Source organism: Triticum dicoccoides, chromosome 2A, assembly GCF_002162155.2.
Source record: "Triticum dicoccoides isolate Atlit2015 ecotype Zavitan chromosome 2A, WEW_v2.0, whole genome shotgun sequence".
NCBI lineage: Eukaryota > Viridiplantae > Streptophyta > Magnoliopsida > Poales > Poaceae > Triticum > Triticum dicoccoides.
This window is the reverse complement of record NC_041382.1, coordinates 197697775-197723266: the sequence shown is the minus strand read 5'-3', so window position 1 is coordinate 197723266 and position 25492 is coordinate 197697775.

Below are 25492 nucleotides of genomic sequence, written 5' to 3'. Positions count from 1 at the left end.
AGTTTTTGCCCCGGTAAAATTTGACCTAGTTTCAACTTGCTAGAACCGAGTTGTGTTCTTCCGCCGTTTGTTTTCCGTTTCTTTGTTCGGTTCGTTCTTTCTTTGCAACCGGAGTTCTTAAGTTGAACTATCTGGTTCGTTCTCTTGTTTGAGTTTTACCTGTGCATTAGATGAGTACTTATTGTGTGCTTGTTGTTTGTCTGCGATAGATCACCCGGATTGCGCCGCTTGTTACTTCGATTCCCTAGGTCTCGCGGATCATCAGCAAGGCAAGTAACACTTTGATCATACCTTTTCTACAACCCATGTTTTATTGCATTAGATCAATCCTCTCACATTGCATGATTAGGATCTAATTAAATTGTGGGATGGGAAGTAGATGAGGTAGTACCTATCACCTGTTTTATTATGAAACCTTTGGGAGTTACTTCTACGTTTGCTTATTATGCCATGCTATGCTAGTAGACGTGGATTGGGTGAGTGATATCCATGACAGATGTGAGTTGATAATTTCAATGGTTTATCTAAGGTGGCAACTTAAACACACATCTGGGTGGATTGAGGCACCTGATGTCTATCAGGACTTGCCTGTTTTATTTTGGACCGCCACCCAGGCTCAAAGGGATCATAAGATCATTCATGCTAGTAACTTCCGTGTGCAGCCACAAGCCATTATGGGCTCTGGCATAGTTGACTAAGTTGTGTGAACTCTTACAGTGGTAGACTAGCAGATGTAGGGGATGTAGGTGTACCGGTCTACCCGATCGTAAGGTGCTAGCGCCTCTGAAAGACTATGTCTCAGTCATCCGTCTTCTCAAATACCATGTAGTGCGAGAAATCAAACGAAGGCGATCGAGTCTTGTGGGGAAAAGTGCGCAAACCTCTGCAGAGTGTACAAACTAATCATGATTAGCCGTGTCCCTGATTATGGACATCTTGAGTATCTAGTACTTGAATATCATGTGAATCTCAACATGTTACTTCTAATTAATGTTGTTGGGTTTTAATTATTTTTAATTGGGATTGAGAATGCTGTCAACCATTCTCAATGTTTCACAACCACCATGATAGTTAAATAAATTTATTCCTTCGCAGTAGGGAAAAACTGGCTTTACACAAAACTGTAACCATAGAGCTTTCCACCAGCCATATATGCATATAGTATAGCTGTTTCATTCCATTACTCTCTATGTGTTACTTTGCCAGCATATTCCATGTGCTGACCCATTTTCGGGCTGCAACTTCTCATGTTGCAGACTTTTCAGACGACGAGTAAGGTACTTTTAGGTCGTGGTCCTATACTCAGTGATGCCGTTGGAGTTGATGGACCCATTTATCTTCCGAGTCTTCTGCTGTTATCGTTATTAGATGGCCTTAAGCCATATTTATTGTAATAAGTTCTCTTTGAGACAACATTGTAATAAGTGTGTGATTGCCACTCTGCTATAAATCCTTCGATGTACTGTGTGGTGTCAGCATTACTGATCCAGGGATGACACCTGAGCACAGAGCACTTGATCCATTTGGGTCGGGTCGCTACAGAGATGGTATCAGAGCACACGCTGACTGTAGGACACGACCACTAAGTTAAAGCCCTAGATCACTATTCTCTTCTCATTTTCTAACTCCTCATCTTTTCTACTCTTTTAGGATGACGAACGTGAAGATTAAGTACGCTCAATCGGATGAAGGCACACCATTTGGATTTCACCTGAAGGAAGTCACCAAGTACCTGAACATTGGATTACCAAGCTTCACGGGAACCTTCAACGCCACTCTGCCTGAAGAGGAGCGTTGGAAGATTCAAGCTCACGTTCCGGGAAGGACATTCGCGCCAATCATGAAGCCCATAGATAGTGTTTTCAATGCACCAACTTGGAGTCTGGGAAAGAGCATGGCAGCTCATATCACCATAGGACACATTGGAGAAGTTTATCAAGAAGACCTCAAGGACACTATCTACCAGATTTGCGGACGCCGAGATGAACAATGGGAGTTAGTCAGCACCAAGAAGGATAGATCCATTGCATCTTTCATCCAGGAGTTAAACCAGCACATTCGACGCCACGAGAACCAGATGTGCAATGATATGATAGAGTTGAAGAATGCGAAGGCAAGGATCATCGAGCTAGAAGGAGAACTGAAGTCTACACGCAAGGACTACATGGATGAGATCGTAGCTCTAGCAAGGCACAATATCGATCTTAAGCAGGAGATTGAAGAACTCAAGAGGAAGTTAGCATCCACGGAGGAAGACGAGTACGTCGCATGTCCGAACAACTACATCATCATCGACGACACCGATTCGGATCCAAGTGAACCCGACTTTGAAGACGAAGCTGGAGCAGATATCATGGAGTCTTCCACCGGTTCAAATTTCTAGATGACCATCAGATAGTAGTAGTATTTCCCCCATGTAAACATTATAGTCGAGCACTTTTGCGATAGTTTTAGACCGATTGTAAGCCCTTGTTTGATTGATTGAAGTGAATTGTGTGCTTTTGCCTCATGTGCATATGGGTAGTGTTTTCCCTTTAGACCTCACTCTATTCTTATATCTCGTCTTTTCTAAACCCTCAGATGCCTCCGAGACATGACAATGGATTCCCACAGGAGCTCACTCAGTTGATCCAGCAGCAGAATCAATTGATGCAGATGTTAGTCCAGAACCAGCAGAACAACAACAACAACCCACCACCACCACCACCTGTTGACCACTTAGCCCGTTTCCTTAGGCTAAATCCGTCGGTGTTTTCCAGTAGCACCGAGCCGATAGTAGCAGACGATTGGCTCTGCAAGATAGGAAGGGAGTTGACCACTGCAGGATGCACGGATGGTGAGAAAGTGAAGTTTGCCGCACACCAGCTTGACGGACCCGCGGCAGCATGGTGGGAGAATTTCACAACCACTTACCCAGTTGACACTGTCACATGGGACCAGTTTCAGCAAGCTTTCCGCACTGCCCATGTTTCAGCAGGAGCTATGGCCATAAAGAAGCGTGAGTTTCGCAACTTACGCCAAGGAGGAAGGACAGTTGGCCAGTACGTTGACGACTTCAGCAAGTTAGCACGTTATGCCCCAGATGACGTTGCTACGGATGCAGCTAAGCAGGAGAAGTTTCTGGAGGGATTGAATGATGAACTAAGCATGCAGTTGATGGTAGCGAGTTTCAACAACTACCAGGAGTTGGTAGATCGTGCCATCATGATTGAAGGGAAGCAACAGCATATTGAGAACCGTAAGAGGAAGTATGGACAGGGGAAGTATAACTCTGGAGCCCAGCAGAAGCCCCGTTTTGCCCCTAAACCGGTATTTCAGTGTCAGCACACCCATGGAGGAGGTAGCTCGCACAACCATAATTGCCACAAGAATGGTAATGGGAATGGAGGAAGCAACGGCCAGAACCGGACCACCCCATCCACCCCAGCCAAGAAGGATTTGAGCCACGTCACTTGCTATAAGTGTTCCAAGACCGCACATTATGCCAATGAATGTCCTGAAGGCCAGAATGGAAATGGCAATGGAAGCTCTGGGAAGAAGCCGAACCCTTTCAATAGGGGACAGGTGAACCACGTTAATGTGGAGGAGGTTGAAGATCAGCCCGATGCAGTAATCGGTAAGTTTTTGGTTAAGTCATTTACCGCACTCGTTCTTTTTGATACTGGTGCATCGCATTCATACATATCAAGGGGATTTGTGGAAAAGTATAGCCTGCCCACTAGGATTCTTAAAACCCCTCTGCTAGTAAGCTCGCCAGGAGCAGAGTACATGGCCAGACAAGGATGTTTTCAAGTTCCATTAAGTATAGGAAGGCATGTTTTCCCAACGGATTTAATTATTCTGGAATCCCAAGGTCTGGATGTGATTCTTGGTATGGATTGGCTGTCGATGTATGGAGGAAACATCGATTGCGCCAATAAGACAATTTTGCTTACCACACCAGAAGGAAGAAGGATCAAGTATGTATCCCGGCATGTGCCAAACAGGACACAAGTAAATTCCTTATTAGGAGTTGTGCAGGAGGAAGTACCAGTGGTAAAGGATTTTCCTGATGTATTTCCTGAGGAATTACCAGGCATGCCACCGGATAGAGACATTGAGTTTTTGATTGAGTTATTGCCAGGTACAGGCCCAATATCGAAGCGACCGTACCGGATGCCAACAAAGGATTTTGTGGAAATTAAGAATCAGATTAAGGAGTTATTGGATAAAGGTTACATTCGCCCAAGTTCTTCGCCTTGGGGATCACCCGTACTTCTAGTGGAAAAGAAGGATGGATCATTAAGGATGGTTGTAGATTATCGGGGATTGAATGAAGTAACCATCAAGAATAAGTACCCACTACCAATGATCAATGATCTGTTTGATCGGTTGCAAGGAGCTAAAGTGTTTTCCAAGATCGATTTGCGATCAGGGTACCATCAGTCGAAGATTCGAGAGCAGGACATAACTAAGACAGCATTCACCACAAGATATGGACTGTATGAATATATCGTTATGTCATTCGGATTGACTAACACACCTGCCTATTTTATGAACCTGATGAACAAAGTGTTTATGGAGTTTTTGGATAAGTTCGTCGTAGTGTTCATTGATGACATCCTGGTTTATTCAAAGGATGAAGAGGAGCATAAGGAACATTTGCGTTTGGTTTTGGAGAAACTAAGGGAACATCAGTTATACGCCAAATTCAGCAAATGTGAGTTTTGGTTGAAGGAAGTTGGATTCCTCGGACACATTATATCTGGAGAAGGTATAGCAGTTGACCCCACTAAGGTTGAGACCGTAACCGAATGGGAAGCACCAACGACCGTTGGAGAGATCCGTAGTTTTCTGGGACTCGCAGGATACTACCGGAGATTCATTGAGAATTTCTCAAAGATTGCAAAGCCTATGACGGAATTGTTGAAGAAGGATACTAAGTTCAAATGGACTGAGGAGTGTGAGGCTAGTTTCCAGGAGTTGAAGAAACGTTTGGTCACCTCACCAGTATTGATTTTGCCAGATCGGACCAAGGATTATGAGGTGTATTGCGACGCTTCACGTCGAGGACTTGGAGTAGTGCTTATGCAAGAAGGGAGAGTTGTTTCGTATGCTTCACGACAACTGAAGCCTCATGAGTTGAATTATGCCACGCATGATTTGGAGTTAGCAGCCGTAGTGCATGCATTGAAGACGTGGAGACATTTCCTCATTGGAAATCATTGTGAGGTGTACACGGATCACAAGAGTTTGAAGTACATTTTCACTCAGAAGGAGTTGAACCTCAGACAAAGGAGATGGTTGGAGCTCATCAAGGATTATGATATGAGATTGCATTACCATCCCGGAAAAGCTAATGTAGTAGCTGACGCATTGAGCCGTAAGAGCCATGTCAATACCCTAATGACGGGGAAAATACCCAAGGAGTTAGCAGAAAACCTTCATGAGCTATGTTTGGAAATAGTTCCGAGAGGCTATGTAGCAGCATTGGAGATTCAGTCAACATTGATGGATAAGATCAGAGAAGCTCAGAAATCTGACAAGGAGATTGCTGCTATAAAAGAGAAATTGAGGGAAGGAAAAGCAAAGGGATTTCGTGAGGATGAGCACGATACCCTATGGTTTGAGGATCGTGTTTATGTTCCCAATGACCCGGAGATCAGGAAGTTGATTTTGCAAGAGGCACATGATTCACCGTATTCGATTCACCCAGGGAATACCAAGATGTATTTGGATTTGAGGGAAACATTCTGGTGGACCGGAATGAAGAAGGATATTGCAGCATATGTAGCAGTTTGTGACGTATGTCAGAGAGTAAAGGCAGAGCATCAGAAGCCAGCAGGATTGTTACAACCATTGCCGATACCCGAATGGAAGTGGGATAAGATAGGCATGGATTTTATCATAGGACTACCCAGGACAAAAGCAGGCTACGACTCGATATGGGTAGTAGTTGATCGTTTGACGAAGGTAGCACATTTCATTCCAGTTAAGACCACTTACACCGGTGCTAAGTTGGCGAAGATATACATGACTAGGATCATTTGTTTGCATGGAGTTCCGAGGAGTATCGTATTAGATAGAGGAACCCAATTTACCTCAAAGTTTTGGAATCAGTTGCATGAAACTTTAGGAACCAGACTAGAGTTCAGCACAGCTTTTCATCCGCAGACAGATGGATAGACCGAGAGAGTCAATCAGATTTTGGAAGATATGCTGAGAGCTTGTGCACTAGATTATGGATCTAGCTGGGACGATAACTTGCCGTATGCGGAGTTTTCTTATAACAACAGTTACCAAACCAGTTTGAAGATGGCACCTTTCGAAGCTTTATACGGAAGGAGGTGCAGGACACCGTTGTCATGGGACGAAGTTGGAGACCGTCAATTCTTTGGACCAGATTTGATTAAGGAGTCTGAACGGAAAGTTAAGTTGATTCGCGATAGGCTCAAGGTAGCCCAGTCCAGGCAGAAGAGCTACGCAGATTCTAAACGCAAGGAGACAGTTTACGAAACCGGAGACAGAGTTTATCTCCGAGTATCCCCACTTCGAGGAGTTAAACGCTTTGGAGTTAAGGGAAAGTTAGCACCGCGTTTCGTTGGACCGTATAAGATCTTTTAACGTATGGGATAAGTCGCTTATAAGTTGGAATTACCAGAGGGACTGTCAGGAGTTCATGACGTATTCCATGTGTCTTAGCTGAAGAAATGTCATGCCAAGATGGCGGAGGTACCGCTAAGAGATACCGTGCCACTCGAAGCGATTCAGTTAAAGGATGACCTAACATATGAGGAGAAGCCAGTCAAGATTCTCGATTATGCCAGCAGAGTTACTCGCAGCAAGGTTATCAAGTTTTGCAAAGTTCAGTGGAACCACCATTCAGAGGATGAAGCCACCTGGGAGAGAGAATAAGATTTGCTCAAGGACCACCCTCACCTATTTTCTAGCCAACCCGAATCTCGAGGGCGAGATTCATCTTAAGGGGGGTAGGTTTGTAACATCCCAAATTTGCAATTTGGAATGTTATACACTAGATCATCATGCATATCATATTTTCATGCATTTTGGTTGATCCTAGAAATTTCAAGCAAGTCAAGGACCTTCGGAGAGAGTTGGAGATTTCGTTATTTTCATATTTGAGAGTTTTCTCGAATTTTGAAAAGAGGATCATTTGATTTATTTATTTTATCTTCAATAAGTTTTCCGGTGTCAAAATATATGAGAGAGGGAATAATATGACATTCCCAAAATTGAGGAAAAACGAAGATTTAATAAATAGATCAAGTCTGTTTTGCCGGAGTTTTTTTTTGCATTTTATTTGGATAGGGAAAAATGTGCGTTTCCAAAAATTGCATTTTAGGTCTGGAGTAAAGTTCATTTTGTTCGGCTCATTTTTAGGAGTCGGGGAAAATTTACTTTAAGTTTTTCGGAGTTCGTTTAGTTCTCTTTTTGTTTTTTTCTGCGCGCGGAACCAGTTTAAAAAAAAAGGAGCAGCGCCCCGCCTGGGCCAAAGGCCCAGCCGGCCGGCCACCCCAGCCCCGCGCGCGCGCGTGCTCCAGGCGCCAGCCAGGCCGCCGCCTCGCCTCTTGCTCTAGCCGAATCCTATTAGGATTCTAGGGTAGCCCCCCCCTCTTTCCTTTGTTCCGTTTTCCTTTTTCTTCTAGGACTCTTTTTCGTACTCTATTTCTTGTCCCCTACCCCAAGTCTCCTCTCCCCTCACCTATATAAATACCCCAACACCCCCCCTCTAAACCCATCAAATCAAACCCCAAGCCCTCCACCGCACCCTACCCCGCGCCCTACACCGCCGCCGCGCCACCCCACACCCGCGCCGCCGCACCTTGCCCACGCCGCCGCCGCCGCCTTGTGCCCACGCCGCCGCCGCCCTACGCCACGCCGACGGAGCCCCTCGCCGGAGACCTCGCCGGAGGTTGCCCCCCGTCTCTTTTCCTCGGATCATTTTCTTCTAATCGTTCCGATTCTTTTCTTCTCTTCTGATTCGTTTTCTAGATTGGTTTTTCGTTTCGGTTTTCTTCTCTGAAACCCTAGATCGGATTCGTTTTCTTTTCCGATTTAGTTGCTTTTGGACCGTTCGCCGGACCGTTCGTCCTAACGAACGTGATCACCGGATTCTTCTAGGTTAATGAATGTCCGTTCGTTTAACCGTTCTTCTTTTTCTTCTCGTCGGATTTATTCCGCGATCGCGATCTCAGATCCGATCTTCGTTCTAGTTTATCCTCTCGCTCGTTTATCGGAATCAGGTGATTCAAGCGCCTGGAGTTTGGTATCGAAACCGTCGTTCCATCTAATCAACTTAAACAAGTTTTTGCCCCGGTAAAATTTGACCTAGTTTCAACTTGCTAGAACCGAGTTGTTTTCTTCCGCCGTTTGTTTTCCGTTTCTTTGTTCGGTTCGTTCTTTCTTTGCAATCGGAGTTCTTAAGTTGAACTATCTGGTTCGTTCTCTTGTTCGAGTTTTACCTGTGCATTAAATGAGTACTTATTGTGTGCTTGTTGTTTGTCTGCGATAGATCACCCGGATTGCGCCGCCTGTTACTTCGATTCCCTAGGTCTCGCGGATCATCACCAAGGCAAGTAACACTTTGATCATACCTTTTCTACAACCCATGTTTTATTGCATTAGATCAATCCTCTCACATTGCATGATTAGGATCTAATTAAATTGTGGGATGGGAAGTAGATGAGGTAGTACCTATCACCTGTTTTATTATGAAACCTTTGGGAGTTACTTCTACGTTTGCTTATTATGCCATGCTATGCTAGTAGACGTGGATTGGGTGAGTGATATCCATGACAGATGTGAGTTGATAATTTCAATGGTTTATCTAAGGTGGCAACTTAAACACACATCTGGGTGGATTGAGGCACCTGATGTCTATCAGGACTTGCCTGTTTTATTTTGGACCGCCACCCAGGCTCAAAGGGATCATAAGATCATTCATGCTAGTAACTTCCGTGTGCAGCCACAAGCCATTATGGGCTCTGGCATAGTTGACTAAGTTGTGTGAACTCTTACAGTGGTAGACTAGCAGATGTAGGGGATGTAGGTGTACCGGTCTACCCGATCGTAAGGTGCTAGCGCCTCTGAAAGACTATGTCTCGGTCATCCGTCTTCTCAAACACCATGTAGTGCGAGAAATCAAACGGAGGCGATCGAGTCTTGTGGGGAAAAGTGCGCAAACCTCTGCAGAGTGTACAAACTAATCATGATTAGCCGTGTCCCCGGTTATGGACATCTTGAGTATCTAGTACTTGAATATCATGTGAATCTCAACATGTTACTTCTAATTAATGTTGTTAGGTTTTAATTATTTTTAATTGGGATTGAGAATGCTGTCAACCATTCTCAATGTTTCACAACCACCATGATAGTTAAATAAATTTATTCCTTTGCAGTAGGGAAAAACTGGCTTTACGCAAAACTGTAACCATAGAGCTTTCCACCAGCCATATATGCATATAGTATAGCTGTTTCATTCCATTACTCTCTATGTGTTACTTTGCCAGCATATTCCATGTGCTGACCCGTTTTCGGGCTGCAACTTCTCATGTTGCAGACTTTTCAGACGACGAGTAAGGTGCTTTTAGGTCGTGGTCCTATACTCAGTGATGCCGTTGGACTTGATGGACCCATTTATCTTCCGAGTCTTCCGCTGTTATCGTTATTAGATGGCCTTAAGCCATATTTATTGTAATAAGTTCTCTTTGAGACAACGTTGTAATAAGTGTGTGATTGCCACTCTGCTATAAATCCTTCGATGTACTGTGTGGTGTCAGCATTACTGATCCAGGGATGACACCTGAGCACAGAGCACTTGATCCATTCGGGTCGGGTCGCTAGAAACAGCCTATACCAAATTAACACAATATGGCACATCTATCATCAGCCAGGTAAGGTAATACGAAAGCAACATTGACACAATGAATGAATGGGCAACCAGAGCAGCACTACAATTCAGTAATGCACATGATATGTGATAGTACACTCATGCAGTTCAGTATGCAAAACTACCAGGCAGTTTTCCTTACAAAAATCAACATTGTCGCCTTTAAAATTTTGCTACAACTGAATTTAGATCAGATAAAGGTTGGTTTCTAAAAGCACAAGTGCTCCCTGTGTGATTTTGGTAATTAATGCCAACATATCTCTTGTTGGACTAATGCGTCTACCTAGTATGTTTTAGATAAGTTCCACAATGGAGTGGCATGGACTAGAGGATGTGGAACCCCTTTCAAGATGTTGAGGACAAAGGATTGGCTCAAGCTCAAAGCTCAGGACTCTACATTTTATTTTAGTGATCGAAGATCACATTGAGTCCATAGGAAAGCAAATACTATTAAGAGGGGATGAGGTGTTGCTCAATGGCTTGCTTGCTCAAAGTGCTTAGTGATATGCTCCAAAGCCCTCAACCACTTTCTCATATCCACATATGTCCCAAACCAAAAGTCAAACTCGGCCCCACCGAAACTTTCTATCTGGCGCCACCGAGTTCTCTTGACATAGCCACTGCTAGAAACCCTAATCAATTCGGTCTCACCGATGGGATCTCGGTCTCACCGAGATGGGCTTGCAAACTCTCTGTTGCCTATTGCAATAATTTTGGTCCCACCGAGACTTGCAGTCGGTCCCACCGAAGTTGCTTGGCCAACTCTCTGTTTTTCTTATTACCCAAATTGGTCCCACCAAGTTTGTGTAATCGGTCAAACCGAGATGAGGTTTTACCCTAACCCTAGCACATCGGTCCCACCGAGTTGATTATGTCGGTCCCACCGAAATGCCTAACGGTCACATTTTGAACTAAATCGGTCTGACCGAGTTTCACAATTTGGTCCCACCGAGTTTGGTGATTTGTGTGTAACGGTTAGATTTTGTGTGGAGGCTATTTATACCCCTCCACCCACTCTTCATTTATGGAGAGAGCCATCAGAACATGCTTACACTTCCAACATACATTTTCTGAGAGACAACCACCTACACTTGTGTTGAGGTCAAGATATTCCACTCCAACCACATAAATCCTGATCTCTAGCCTTCCCCAAGTTGCTTTCCACTCAAATCATCTTTCCACCAAATCCAAATCCCGTGAGAGAGAATTGAGTGTTGGGGAGACTATCATTTGAAGCACAAGAGCAAGGAGTTCATCATCAACACACCATCTATTACCTCTTGGAGAGTGGTGTCTCCTAGATTGGTTAGGTGTCACTTGGGAGCATCCGTCAAGATTGTGGAGTTGAACCAAGGAGTTTGTAAGGGCAAGGAGATCGCCTACTTCATGAAGATCTACCCGAGCGAGGCAAGTCCTTCGTGGGCGACAACCATGGTGGGATAGACAAGGTTGCTTCTTCGTGGACCCTTCGTGGGTGGAGTCCTCCGTGGACTCGTGCAACCGTTACCCTTAGTGGGTTGAAGTCTCCATCAACGTGGATGTACGATAGCACCACCTAGCGGAACCACGCCAAAAATCTCCGTGTCTCCAATTGCGTTTGCACACTCCAATCCCATCCCTTTACATTCTTGCAACTTGCATACTTTACTTTCCGCTGCTCATATACTCTTGTCATGCTTGCTTGATATGTATTGTGAATGTTTAAACTTGTGCTAAAACTCTACTTAAACCTAAAGAAGTTAAAAACTGCAACTTTTCTTACTTAGAGTCTATTCACCCCCTCTAGACACCTCTTCTCGATCCTTTCAATTGGTATCAAAGCTAGGTTTCCATTGCTTTGGTTTAATCACCATTGGAGGAAGATGGATGAGTCTACGTTGGGGAGTCTTAGATGTAGAATGCCTAATCTTGATGGAGAGTTCTTTCATGAGTGAAAAAAATGAGATGCTTGAGATTTTAAATGAATATCATTTGACCAAGTATATTACTACTCCTTGTGCTCGCATTGTTGAACCTTTGCATCCTACCCTTGATGAGTCTATTGACATGATCCATAATCTTATACGTGGGTGTTCTTCCTTGATGATAAATCTCAGGTCCAAAAGATCTTCAAAAACTTCGCTAGGAAGGCCCAAAATCAATTTGAAGTGAAGATCAAGAAGGTTCGGAGCGACAATGGAACAGAGTTCAAGAACGCAAATGTGGATACCTTTCTTTATGAAGAGGGGATTTCACATGAGTTCTCGGCTACGTACACACCTCAACAAAATGGATTTGTTGAGAGGAAGAACCGGACTCTTATTGAGATGGCAAGAATGATGCTTGATGAGTACAAGACTCCAAAACACTTTTGGGCGGAAGTGGTTGAGACAGCTTTTCATGCAACAAATCACTTGTATCTTCACAAGCTACTCGGCAAGATGGCATAGGAGCTCCTCACCGGTAACAAACCCCAAGTTGTATACTTTCGAGTATTCGGCTCAAAGTGCTACATTCTTGATAAACATCATCGTTCTAAATTTGCTCCTATATCTCATGAAGGTTTCCTACTTGGTTATGGCTCAAACTCTCACACTTACTGTGTCTACAACAATTTCACCCGAAAGGTTGAAGAGACGGTAGATGTGAAGTTTGATGAATCTAACGTCTCACAAGTAGAGCAATTGCCAATTGATGTAGGAGACAAAGACCCTTCGGAAGCAATCCAAGACTTGTCTATTGGCAAGATTCATCCAACGGAGGTGAAGGAGAGTACCTCATCCGTCCAAGTGGAAGCTTCCACCTCATGACAAGGTGAACCAAGAGTTGATACGGAAGCATCCACAAGTGGGACACACCAAGACGAAGAAAACAAGGAAGTACACCAAAATGAACATCAACAACCTCCTTCTCCACCACGACAAGAGAACGGCAACATCAACAATGAAGAAGGCCAAGAAGAAGAACAAGATGAAGAGGATTTTCCACCCCGAGCCAAGCAAAAGCTCTCACGAGTTCGAGCAAGAGTCGCCAAAGACCATTCCATCGAGCAAATCAACAATGATATCCAAACCAGGGAATCACTCGCTCTAAAACTCGTTTGGATAACTTTTGTGAACATTATTCATTCATCTCTAGCATTGAACCTATGAAGGTTGAAGAAGCATTGGAAGATCCAGATTGGATAAACGCCATGCGTGAAGAGCTACACAACTTTGAGAGAAATTAAGTGTGGACATTGGTTGAGAAGCCCGACAATAACCACAACATCATCGGTACAAAATGGATGTTTCGCAATAAGCAAGATGAAGATGGACAAGTTGTTCGCAACAAAGCACGTCTAGTCGCCCAAGGCTACACTCAAGTCGAAGGTATGGACTATGGTGAGACATATGCCCCCGTTGCTAGACTTGAGTCCATTCGCATCTTACTTGCTTATGCTAATCACCATGATATCACCTTGTACCAAATGGACATTAAAAGTGCTTTTTTAAATGGTGAAATTGAGGAGGAAGTCTATGTTAAGCAACCTCCCGGCTTTGTCAATCCTAAGAAACCTAATCATGTTTACAAACTTCACAAAGCTCTTTATGGTCTTAAACAAGCTCCTAGAGCGTGGTATAAATGTTTGACCAAGTTCCTCATTGAAAAAGGCTTTGAAATTGGAAAAATAGATTCTACTCTTTTTACTAAAAGGGTTAATGGAGAACTATTTGTGTGCCAAATTTATGTTGATGATATAATATTTTGTTCGACTAACCCTCATTTTAGTGAGAAGTTTGGAAAGCTAATGCCGGAGAAGTTTGAGATGTCTATGATGAGTGAACTCAAATTCTTTCTTGGTTTGCAAATCAAACAAACTAAGGAAGGTACCTTTGTCTCTCAAACAAAGTACACCAAGGACTTATTCAAGAAGTTTAACATGCAAGAATGCAAAGGTATGACTACACCCATGCCTACTAGTGGACATCTTGATTTGACCAAGGATGGTGAACCGGTTGATCAAAAGTTTTACCGCTCCATGGTTGGATCTTTGTTATATCTATGTGCCTCTTGTCCCGATATTATGCTAAGTGTGTGCATGTGTGCATGATATCATGCTGCTCCTAAAGAATGTCATCTTAAGGCTGTTAAAAGGATAGTGAGATACTTAATACACACACCAAATTTTGGCATTTGGTATCCTAAGAGGTCTTCTTTCAATCTTGTTGGTTACTCCAATTTGGACTATGCCGGAGACAAGGTTGATAGAAAGTCTGCTTCGGGTACTTGTCAATTTCCTGGTAGATCTCTTGTGTCTTGGTCTTCCAAGAAACAAAACTCGGTATCCTTATCCACCGCCGAAGCGGAATACATTGCCGCTGGTTCATGTTGTGCTCAATTACTTTGGATGACCCAAACTCTCAAGGACTATGGGATATATGTGAAACATGTTCCATTGCTTTGTGACAATGAAAGTGCTATCAAGATTGCTCATAATCCCGTGCAACATTCTCAAACTAAGCATATTGAAGTTCGTCATCATTTCATTCGAGATCACGTTGCCAAAGGGGACATTGATCTTAAGCATGTTCGCACCGATAACCAATTGGCGGATATATTCACCAAACCGCTTGATGAGAAAGTCTTTTGCCGTTTGATAGGAGAATTGAACATCATCGATGCTTCAAACTTGGAGCAGAAACTCCATTGGGATACATGCAAGGCATGAGTATTTGACTAATCCTTGATATTTCTTTCATGATGCTATTTATATGTCTTGGATATACTTGCACCCTTGCATACTATCTAACCCTTGTAGGTACTTGGATGAACCTAAATCTATGAGACTGCAACCCACTGACATCATGAGCAATTTCTACATCACCAAGTCTCTACACAATGGTGGTTGAAGACAAGGAAGCACGAAACCCTTCAAACATATCCTTTGACAAATTCTACATTAAGTTTTATGATTGTCATCTTGGATATACAAGTGCTCTTCCTTGCAAAGCTAACCCATGTAGTAAGATGAACTCAAATTCCAAGTGGTGCTCCCAACTCTTGATGAGCTACATCAACCTTGAGCAACCCACACAAGTTCAACTATGTGATCAAGATCAACACCACCACCCAAGGTATGTTATTCCATCTTAGAGAAGCTTTACTCCAAGACATGGATCAAAGCAACTCAACAAGATTTGAATACATCAAGATGCTTAAATAAAAAATGGTAACCCCATTTTGAGCTTAAATGATGAGTATGACCTATGATCAAGTGTCCTCACTTGACTCCTAAGTCAATATACTCTAACATAGGTGACTTTGTCACCGACCAATCCTAGATGAAGTTCTCTTGTGTTTCTCTGTGCTCTTGCATTTGTCTCGTTCATATCTATTTTCCCTTTCAAAAAAAACTTCATCTAGATTTCCTTTCTGTTTATTTGTGTTCTGCATTCCCTGCATCCAATTCCTTGCAAATCCTTGTGAGATCTATATTGCCTAGTGAGCTGAGGTGACAAATTTTTCTTTGTGATGGACTCGGTCACACCGATTTGTTTCCTTCGGTCCAATCGAATTCTTTCGGCGCCACCGATTTCACTACATGAAAGACAGCTTGCCACTTGATTCCTGCATTCTTTTTGCTCTAGCTCCACTCAATGATTCTTGTCCTCTACCAGCATCACATTTGACTTGCTGCTTTGCTTTGTGACTCAAGGACCAAACCCTTTGTAACAAAAATTCAGAAGAAACCTTCTTGGAAATTGATGTCAAAGGTGGAGAGAGAGATCATATCAAAGATTAATAATTTCTATAGGGGAAGAGAATACTCAGGGGAGAGTGTAAGAAACCCCAGATGCTTGGTGTTCAAGAGGAGAGAAGTCACATGTCTTTAAGAGCAGAAAGACATGTTCATAGTTGATTGTTTGCATTAGCTCTGTTTTTTTCTTTGCTCTGATTTTCTGTTCCCTATCTTCTCCCAGTATCCCATGCTAGATTCAGGGGGAGCAAGACATCTAAGGGAAGGAAATTGTTGAATTAATTGCACATCTTTACCTTTGGGGACATGTCTATATCCAATAGGGTACTCAGTACTCACTCTCTACATGTCATCCCAGTCTTGGTACTCTTGTGGCTTCTTTTGTTCGCTCTGGCTAGTAGGTGTATCTGTGTTATCTAACCTTGTTTACTCAGGTTCATTCCTTCCTAAGCCAACTCAAGACCACAAGGTAAGTATATGCATCACAGTCATGTGTATGAGGATTTCTTGTTGTTGTACATATTGTTTGCAAAAAGGATTCATGAGCATGAAGGTACATTTCCCATATTCACATCATTTTCTCTGATGCATATAGCCAAGATACATGTAACACATTGCTTACTCTATCATGCTTATTCATTCACATGCTCCTATATATTCCATATTTACATGATTGCATACATGTAGGGGGGCCTATGCATGTTACATGTCTTTCCAAAGCTTTACTTGTTATTCTCTATATCTTTATCTAAAGCTTTGATGTATGTTGTCATAAATTACCAAAAAGGGGGAGATTGAAAGCACAAGTGCTCCCTGGGTGATTTTGGTAATTAATGCCAACATATCTCTTGTTGGACTAATGCTTCTACCTAGTATGTTTCAGATAAGTTCAATAATGGAGTGGCATGGAATAGAGGATGTGGAACCCCTTTCAAGATGTTGAGGACAAAGGATTGGCTCAAGCTCAAAGCTCAGGACTCTACATTTTATTTTAGTGATCCAAGATCACATTGAGTCCATAGGAAAGCCAATACTATTATGAGGGGATGAGGTGTTGCTCAATGGCTTGCTTGCTCAAAGTGCTTAGTGATATGCTCCAAAGCCCTCAACCACTTTCTCATATCCACATATGTCCCAAACCAAAAGTCAAACTCCGCCCCACCGATACTTTCTATCCGGCACCACCGAGTTCTCTTGACATAGCCACTACCAGAAACCCTAATCAATTAGGTCTCACCGATGGGATCTCGGTCTCACCAAGATGGGCTTGCAAACTCTCTGTTGCCTATTGCAATAATTTAGGTTCCACCGAGACTTGTAATCGGTCCCACCAAAGTTGCTTGGCCAACTCTCTATTTTGCTTATTACCCAAATTGGTCCCATCGAGTTTGTGTAATCGGTCACTCTCGAGATGAGGTTTTACCCTAACCCTAGCACATCGGTCCCACCAAGTCGATTATGTCGGTCCCACCGAAATGCCTAACGGTCACATTTTGAACTAAATCGGTCTGACCGAGTTTCATGATTCGGTCCCACCGAGTTTGGTGATTTGTGTGTAACGGTTAGATTTTGTGTGGAGGCTATTTATACCCCTCCACCCACTCTTCATTTATGGAGAGAGCCATTAGAACATGCCTACACTTCCAGCATACATTTTCTGAGAGAGAACCACCTACACTTGTGTTGAGGTCAAGATATTCCACTCCAACCACATAAATCTTGATCTCTAGCCTTCCCCAAGTTGCTTTCCACTCAAATCATCTTTCCACCAAATCGAAATCCAGTGAGAGAGAATTGAGTGTTGGGGATACTATCAATTGAAGCACAAGAGCAAGAAGTTCATCATCAACACACCATCTATTACCTATTGGAGAGTGGTGTCTCCTAGATTGGTTAGGTGTCACTTGGGAGCCTCCGTCAAGATTGTGGAGTTGAACCAAGGAGTTTGTAAAGGCAAGGAGATTGCCTACTTCGTGAAGATATACCCGAGCGAGGCAAGTCCTTTGTGGGCGACAGCCATGGTGGGATAGACAAGGTTGCTTCTTCGTGGACCCTTCGTGGGTGGAGCCCTCTGTGGACTCGCGCAACCGTTACCCTTCGTGGGTTGAAGTCTCCATCAATGTGGATGTACGATAACACCACCTATCGGAACCACACCAAAAATCTCCATGTCTCCAATTGCGTTTGCACACTCCAATACGATCCCTTTACATTCTTGCAACTTGCATACTTTACTTTTCGCTGCTCATATACTCTTGTCATGCTTGCTTGATATGTATTGTGAATGTTTAAAGTTGTGCTAAAACTCTACTTAAACTGTAACACCCTCGATGCGGCTATATCTCCCACGTGTCGAAGCACGACTTAGAGGCATAACCGCATTGAAAGCAATGTCGCAAGTGAGGTAAGCTTCGCAAACAACCCATGTAATACAATAAGGGGAAAGATACATAGTTGGCTTACAATCGCCACTTCAAACAATTACAAGAATAAAGCATTACAACATCCAAATACAATCAAGGTCCGACTACGGAACCAAAATAAAAGAAGAACCCCAAAAGCGACAAGGTCCCCGATCGACCCCAACTGGGCTCCACTACCGATCAACTAGAACGAAACAACACAAAGGACAAGATCTTCATCGGTCTCCTCCTGAGCCTGGTTGCGTCATCTGCGCGGACTCATCGACACCTGCAAGCTGGTTTCGGAAGTATCTGTGAGTCACGGGGACTCAACAATCTCACACCCTCGCGATCAAGACTATTTAAGCTTATAGGTAAGGTAAAGGTATGAGGTGGAGCTACAGCAAGCGACTAGCATATATGGTGGCTAACATACGCAAATGAGAGCGAGAAGAGAAGGCAAAGCACGGTCGATAAAAGTATGATCAAGAAGTGATCCTAGAACAACCTACGTCAAGCATAACTCCAACACCGTGTTCACTTCCCGGACTCCGCCGGAAAGAGACCATCACGGTTACACACGTGGTTGATGTAATTTAGTTAAGGTCAACTTCAGGTTTTCTACAACCGGACGTTAACAAATTCCCATCTGCCCATAACCACGGGCATGGCTTTCAAAAGTTCAAATCCCTGCAGGGGTGTCCCAACTTAGCCCATCACGAGCTCTCACGGTCAACGAAGGATATTCCTTCTAGCGGGAAGACCCGATCAGACTCAGAATCCCGGTTACAAGACATCCTCGACAATGGTAAAACAAGTCCAGCAACACCGCCCGAATGTGCCGACAAATCCTGATTGGAGCTGCACATATCTCGTTCTCAGGGCACACTCAGATGAGCAATCCGTACAACTAAAACCAGCCCTCGAGTTTCCCCGAGGTGGCGCTGCAAGGGGCTCTAGTTGGACCAACACTCAGAGGAGCACTGGCCCGGGGGGGTTAAAATAATGATGACCCTTGAGTCTGCAGAACCCAAGGGAAAGAAAGGGCTAGGTGGCGAATGGTAAAACCAATGTTGGGCATTGCTGGATGAGTTTTATTCAAGGCGAACTGTCAAGGGGTTCCCATTATGACCCAACCGCGTAAGGAACGCAAAATCCGGTAACATAACACCGATATGACGGAAACTAGGGCGGCAAGAGTGGAACAAAATACCAGGCATAAGGCCGAGCCTTCCACCCTTTACCAAGTATATAGATGCATTAATTAAATAAGATATATTGTGATATCCCAACAAGTAAACATGTTCCAACAAGGAACAACATCTCCATGTTCCAACAAGGAACAAACTTCAATCTTCACCTGCAGCTAACAACGCTATAAGAGGGGCTGAGCAAAGTGGTAACATAGCCAAACAACGGTTTTCTAGGACAAGGTGGGTTAGGGGCTTGGTTCAACAATATGGGAGGCATGATAAGCAAGTGGTAGGTATCGCAGCATAGGCATAGCAAAAGAGCAAGCAACTAGCAAGCAAAGATAGAAGTGATTTCAAGGGTATGATCATCTTGCCTGAAATCCCGCAAGGAAGAAGAACGAGTCCATGAAGAATACAAACGGACGTAGTCAAACGAATCCTCACAACACGACGTTACCGGATCCAACCCGAAGAAGCAAACACCGGAAAGAAGCACACAACATAGTAAACAAACCAACACATGAACAAGGTATGATATGCGGGATGCGGTATGTGATGCATATGCATGATTTGCAAAGGAATGATTGAACCTGGCCTCAACATGGAAATCCAAGAGTGCCACTGGAAAGGTTAGGTGATTTCGGTTGAAATCGATATAAAGATCACCGGAATCGGATGCACGGTTTGGAAAAGGCAAGCAATTCAAATATGGCACGGGTCTGCGATAAACAGCAAGTAGCCATCTAAATGCAACAATACAAACATGCTACAGCACTCAAACATGGCAACAAAATACATGACAGGGATCCACTCATAAAGCTTGACAAAAGATGAACACTGAGCTACGGTCAATTCATCCATTAACAGGTTCAAACAAGCATGGCAAAAGTGCAAATGATAAACAGGTTTCAGACTTAGTGAAATTAACACAAGCCTGGAATTTCAGATCAGGTAGCACACTTTGGAGCAATAAAACTATATGCTACAGGAACTTAACATGGCAAAGCAAGGAATGGCATGGAGCTACTCAAAGATCTTAACAAAAGTCCCTTAGTGACCTTGAGCCAAAAGGGATCCAAACCGGCAATTGCAAGCATGCGAACCTGGCAAAAACATAATCAGATCACAGACTTTGTGAAAAACTGGAACATGCAAATCTGTTAACGAGTAGGCATGTTCATGAGCTCGATGCAATCACTATAGAGCAAGGCATGACAATATAAGAATTCACCCATCAAGAATACATATCATATAAGCTATACATGGCAAGAACAACAACATAGCATGCACGGATCAACAACAACATCCTCAGCAAAATCGCTAACAAGTAGACAATCTGCCAGGAATTACGAAATAGCAAAAGTAGAGCTCGATTGACTCAAGCTAGGGTGCTTCATAATTGCAAACAAAGACATGGATGGATAGAGCACCACAATATTAACAAATCATCCTTACTGAACATCCTCAAAAGAGGCACGGATCACTAGGAAACAACATGAACATATGGCATTTGATAAAAACAGATCAAGGACTTAGTGAAATTACTAAGTCCCTGAAATCAGCATTAACGAATGCACCACTTTGCATGCTTGTGCTAGTCACCACACATATCACAAAAATACATGGATAGCACCTCTGTAAAGAAGGCAAATCATATAACAAAACTCATGTAGAACTCAGGGGCATATCATGCACACAATAATCATGGAAAAAATGACAAATAGCTATTTGGTGCAGCAGATCTGACAATTATCTCAAGTAGCTCTCTTCCAACAGCATTTAGGGCATCAAAATTAGCTCAAATGAAAATGATGCAATGAGACGAAATGATGTACTCTCTGAGGCAAACATTTTGATATGCTACACGCATGAATCAGAGCTACGGATGAAAAGTTACGGCATGATGAACATGGGCATTTGAATCTGGAAACTTCAGGGACTTAGTGAAATTATACCTCCGCGAAAAGTCAACACGGGATCGAACGGAGCGGGACGGCGCGGTGCGGGACGGATCCGGCCATTTGGTTGGAGGGATGGGTGGATCTGATCCCGATCCACCAGATCTGATCCGGGAGGAACTCCAACGAGACGTGACGCTCTTCAGCGATCGCCGGCGACGAGGGAAGCAGCGAAGCGACGAGGAGGAGGCAGCGTGGAGGCGCGGCTCTTGCGGGGAGGTCCGGCCGGCGGTGGAGTTCGGCGAGGGAGCTCGGAGACGGGGCGCCTACGCGAAAGCCGAGGCCGGGCGACGGAAGTCCGGCGGGGTTCCGGCCGCCGGAGGTGGCGCGGACGTGAAGGTCAGCGAGGAGGCAAGTTGATGGACGGCGGCCGGGCGCGAAGTGCGGCAGCGATCGCGGCGGCGGCGTTGCGCGGTGGGGCGAATAAACGGCCGGGCCCGCGCGGCGGCGGCGGTTGCCGGTCGGCGAGGCGGCGAGCTCCCGAGGCGGCGGGAATGACCCGGCGCGGGGCAGCGACCGGATGGGCCGGGCGGGCCCGCGATGGGCTCCGGCGAGCCCGCGATGGGCTCCGGCGAGCCCGCGGCGAAGTGGGGCGCTGGCCCGGGCGATGTGGCGGCGCCCAATTGGCGGAGAGCGGCGGCGGGGTGACGTGGCGTCCGGCGATTGGCTGGAGCGACGTGTCCGGCGGGGCGGACATTGTCCGGCGCGGTGGGAATTTGTCCGGTGGCGCGAGGACAAAGGGATCTAGGGTTTGCACCGCGAATTTCAAAGGGGGAGGAGTTTATATAGGTAGAGGGAGCTAGGAGAGTCCAAATGAGGTGCGGTTTTCGGCCACGCGATCGTGATCAAACGCTCTAGATGATGGAAAGGGTTTTGGGCCAAATTGGAGGGTGTTGGGCTGCAACACACACGAGGCCTTCTCGGTCCCTCGGTTAACCGTTGGAGCATCAAACAAAGTCCAAATGGTACGAAACTTGACAGGCGGTCTACCGGTAGTAAACCAAGGCCGCTTGGCAAGTCTTGGTCCAATCTGGAAATGTTTAACCCCCACACACGAAAAGAGGTAGAAAGGGACACCGGGTGACATAGAAGCACCGGATTGCAAAACGGACAACGGGGAAAATGCTCGGATGAATGAGACAAACTTGTATGCAAATGAAATGCACATGATGACATGGTATGCAATGCATGACACGCAAGCACAAGACATGGCAACATCAGCGAATAACTCGAAGACACCTGGCACATCGGTCTCGGGGCGTTACAACACTCCACCACTACGAGAGGATCTCGTCCCGAGATCTAGAATGGCACCGGAGGGACAACAGAAGAGAAATAGAAGCGGTAAAACTAAAGTTGCTTCTTTGAAAAACGAGCGAAACCACGAACCTTGAAGAGGTTAAGCCATTTTGAGAAAAGAATACGACGGAGATGAACGAAGTTGAGAACACTCCGTTTGAAAAGAGGAATTTGGGAGAACAACTTCGGTCAGGACTCCAGTTGAAAAGTGATACAAGACTTGATAAAAAGAAAGATCTTGCGCAAAAGGACACAACACTCCGGTTGAAAGGATAAGCACGAATCAAACATGATCTTGACAAGACCAGAAGATGGGTTGAAGAGAGCAACATCACAATGGCTCCGGAACAAAAGTGAGAATGGGATGATGTGAACGAAGGGAAACACGATCTTGAGGGAGCACGCTGACACCAAAAGCTAGAATGGAATTGTTGGAAAACCAACAACGAAAAGGATAAACTTGATATGGTCTTATGGAATACATCTCAAATTATGAGGTGACAACCTGCCACTCACGGGAACAAGAATTGTATTGATATGAACAAGGGGACAAGAAACTATTCACCTGGAGGATAATGAAGAACTTGGGTCAATTATAAGCACCATAATTAGTAACAATCCTTAGGGAAAGTTTTAGGTGAAATATAACCCAAGATAACTCCAATGAAGAGATTGATGGATTTACAATACCCCATTCTTGACAACATGTGAATCATGAAACATGAACTCAAATTATCAAGAATGACATAATACCACCTCCAATGATACGGAAGAAAGAATTGCACTCCGGATTGCAAGATGAAGAAAAACTTGAGCTCCTCTGAAAATAATCTTGATGAACACTTCGAGAAGGAATTTAAATCCTTGATGAACCATCATGTATAGCCTCCATGAAGAAACTCCGGTAACAAAAGAATAAAAAGAAAGAGAAATTGAAAACACAAGGTGAATCCTTGCAATGCTTTAGATGGATCTCCGTGATAATTAGAGCTTGGAACTCCGGTAAAGAAAGATAAACAAATGAGATCAAGAATTTTGATGAGCCTCCGGAATAAGGAATTAATCACTTGGATGAACAAGAATAAGAATTATGTTATGCATATCCTTCACCAATTAAATTGATGACAAGCAACGGATTTGGCATACTACTTATTCTCGTAGAAAGGATTAAAATAGATATATCGCCAACTTGAGAAAGTCTTCAACGATCCACTGGTAGGATTGAAAAAAACGAATGAATTGATATTATAACGAAGGAAGAGAGATCTTGAATGAACCACCGTAAGAATTGAAAACGAAAGAAGTAAAGAGGTGAATCACCGGTAAGAATTGACAAATGAGCGAAGATGCTTGCTAGGATTTAGATACATGAGAATGAAGGGATCATGACTGATTTGAGAAAACTTGAACAAAGCACCGGTAAGATTGGAGAGTGATAACTGAAAGCTGAGAATGAATAATCCTGAATTGATGGACTCCGGATAACAAACTGAGAAGACTCTTGAATATCTCTTGATGGGTGAAAAAGATTCTCCCAATCAAAAATAATTATGAGAAGATGGCAACAAGCTAGAATCATGAATCTTGAAGAGAATGGAGCAAGGTTGAAAGAAGAATCTTCTTCGGTCTTCCAAATTGAGAATGACGATGAGAAATAACATCATGACTCATTAATGCACTCCGGAAGAATCAAAATGAATAGGTTGAGCCAACAATGAAAAGAATTTGACAGATTTTGGAGAAAGGCATTTGACTGATGATAATTCATTCTTACGTCAAACTTTGAAAAGAATTTAGGGTAGATCCAGGAAAATAAGAAGAGTCAGGTAAGATCCTGGGAAAAGACCTGTGGGTTAGGGCCCACTCAAAAGAAACACCATTGAAATGATTTAAAAGAGAGGTTGCACCGGTTGAATTAAATGGCTTGAATAAGATGACAACCTCGAAATAGGTTGAACGGATCTTGAATGACAAGACGAGCCTTCTAAGATATCTTCGGCACTCCCGAATAAATGAATAGCGAGAAGTGAATGATTAAGAGGTTTACCGGCATGAGAAGTCATTTGAAACAAGGAAAGGAATATGAACAACACTGAAGGCTTGAATTTAATCCACCGGAGATGAAAAGAATGAAGAATGATGAACGAGTAGAGCATCTTCATGAGAAACACCGGGTAAAAACATGAAGGAAAAAGAATGGAGAGACTTCTCATGAATAAAAGGATACTTGATTAAGAAATCCGAGTCCTTGAGGAAAAAGGGTGGGTGGGCGGGAAAAACAAAGGCAACTTGGAGACGGATGAAACAAACACCGTTGAGAAGACTATGAGTTGATCTTGCGGATGTTGAAATGATCGGATCCACTTGAAGAGAAAACACGCCGGTTGAAAAAGATTGACATGACAATCTCAATGATCAAGAAGGATTAGTATACACATCGGAGTATGAGAACACTGGTTAGGAAAGGTATGGAATCAACATTTGACTTCGAAGCAACTCGGATACCACAACTCAAAACAAAACAAAGAATTGGCTTGCAGAATAAGCCGGAACAAACATATGATAGAGATTTCGTCCGAAGTTTTCGTGGTGGGGCCTACACGGGCTTGATCGTACAACACCATTATGTACAAGGCAGTGCACATGACATACGAAGCGTTCCCGAGTCGGCATAGCCAAGGACTCTTTAAGACACAACGAGACCACTGTAAAACCGACCGTGAATAGGCGGACCACTAGACGTCGAACCCCAATTTCATATCATACATCTGTCGGAAAGATATCTTAAGAGCTACTTGAATTCCCACTTATAAACTCCCGAAACTTTCCGGTTATGCAATCAGGTGTTGGGGATACAGGGGAAGCATAATATATCACCCAAAACTAGCAAATCCTACATCCAGCTGTATCCATCCTTCAACACATAACCAAGAAACCTTCGGAAATCATCTACCTCAACCTTCGAAAAGCATCCGTTACACGCATTATGGCAATACTCCCGAACTCCCGCCCCAGTACTGGGTGGCGTCGAG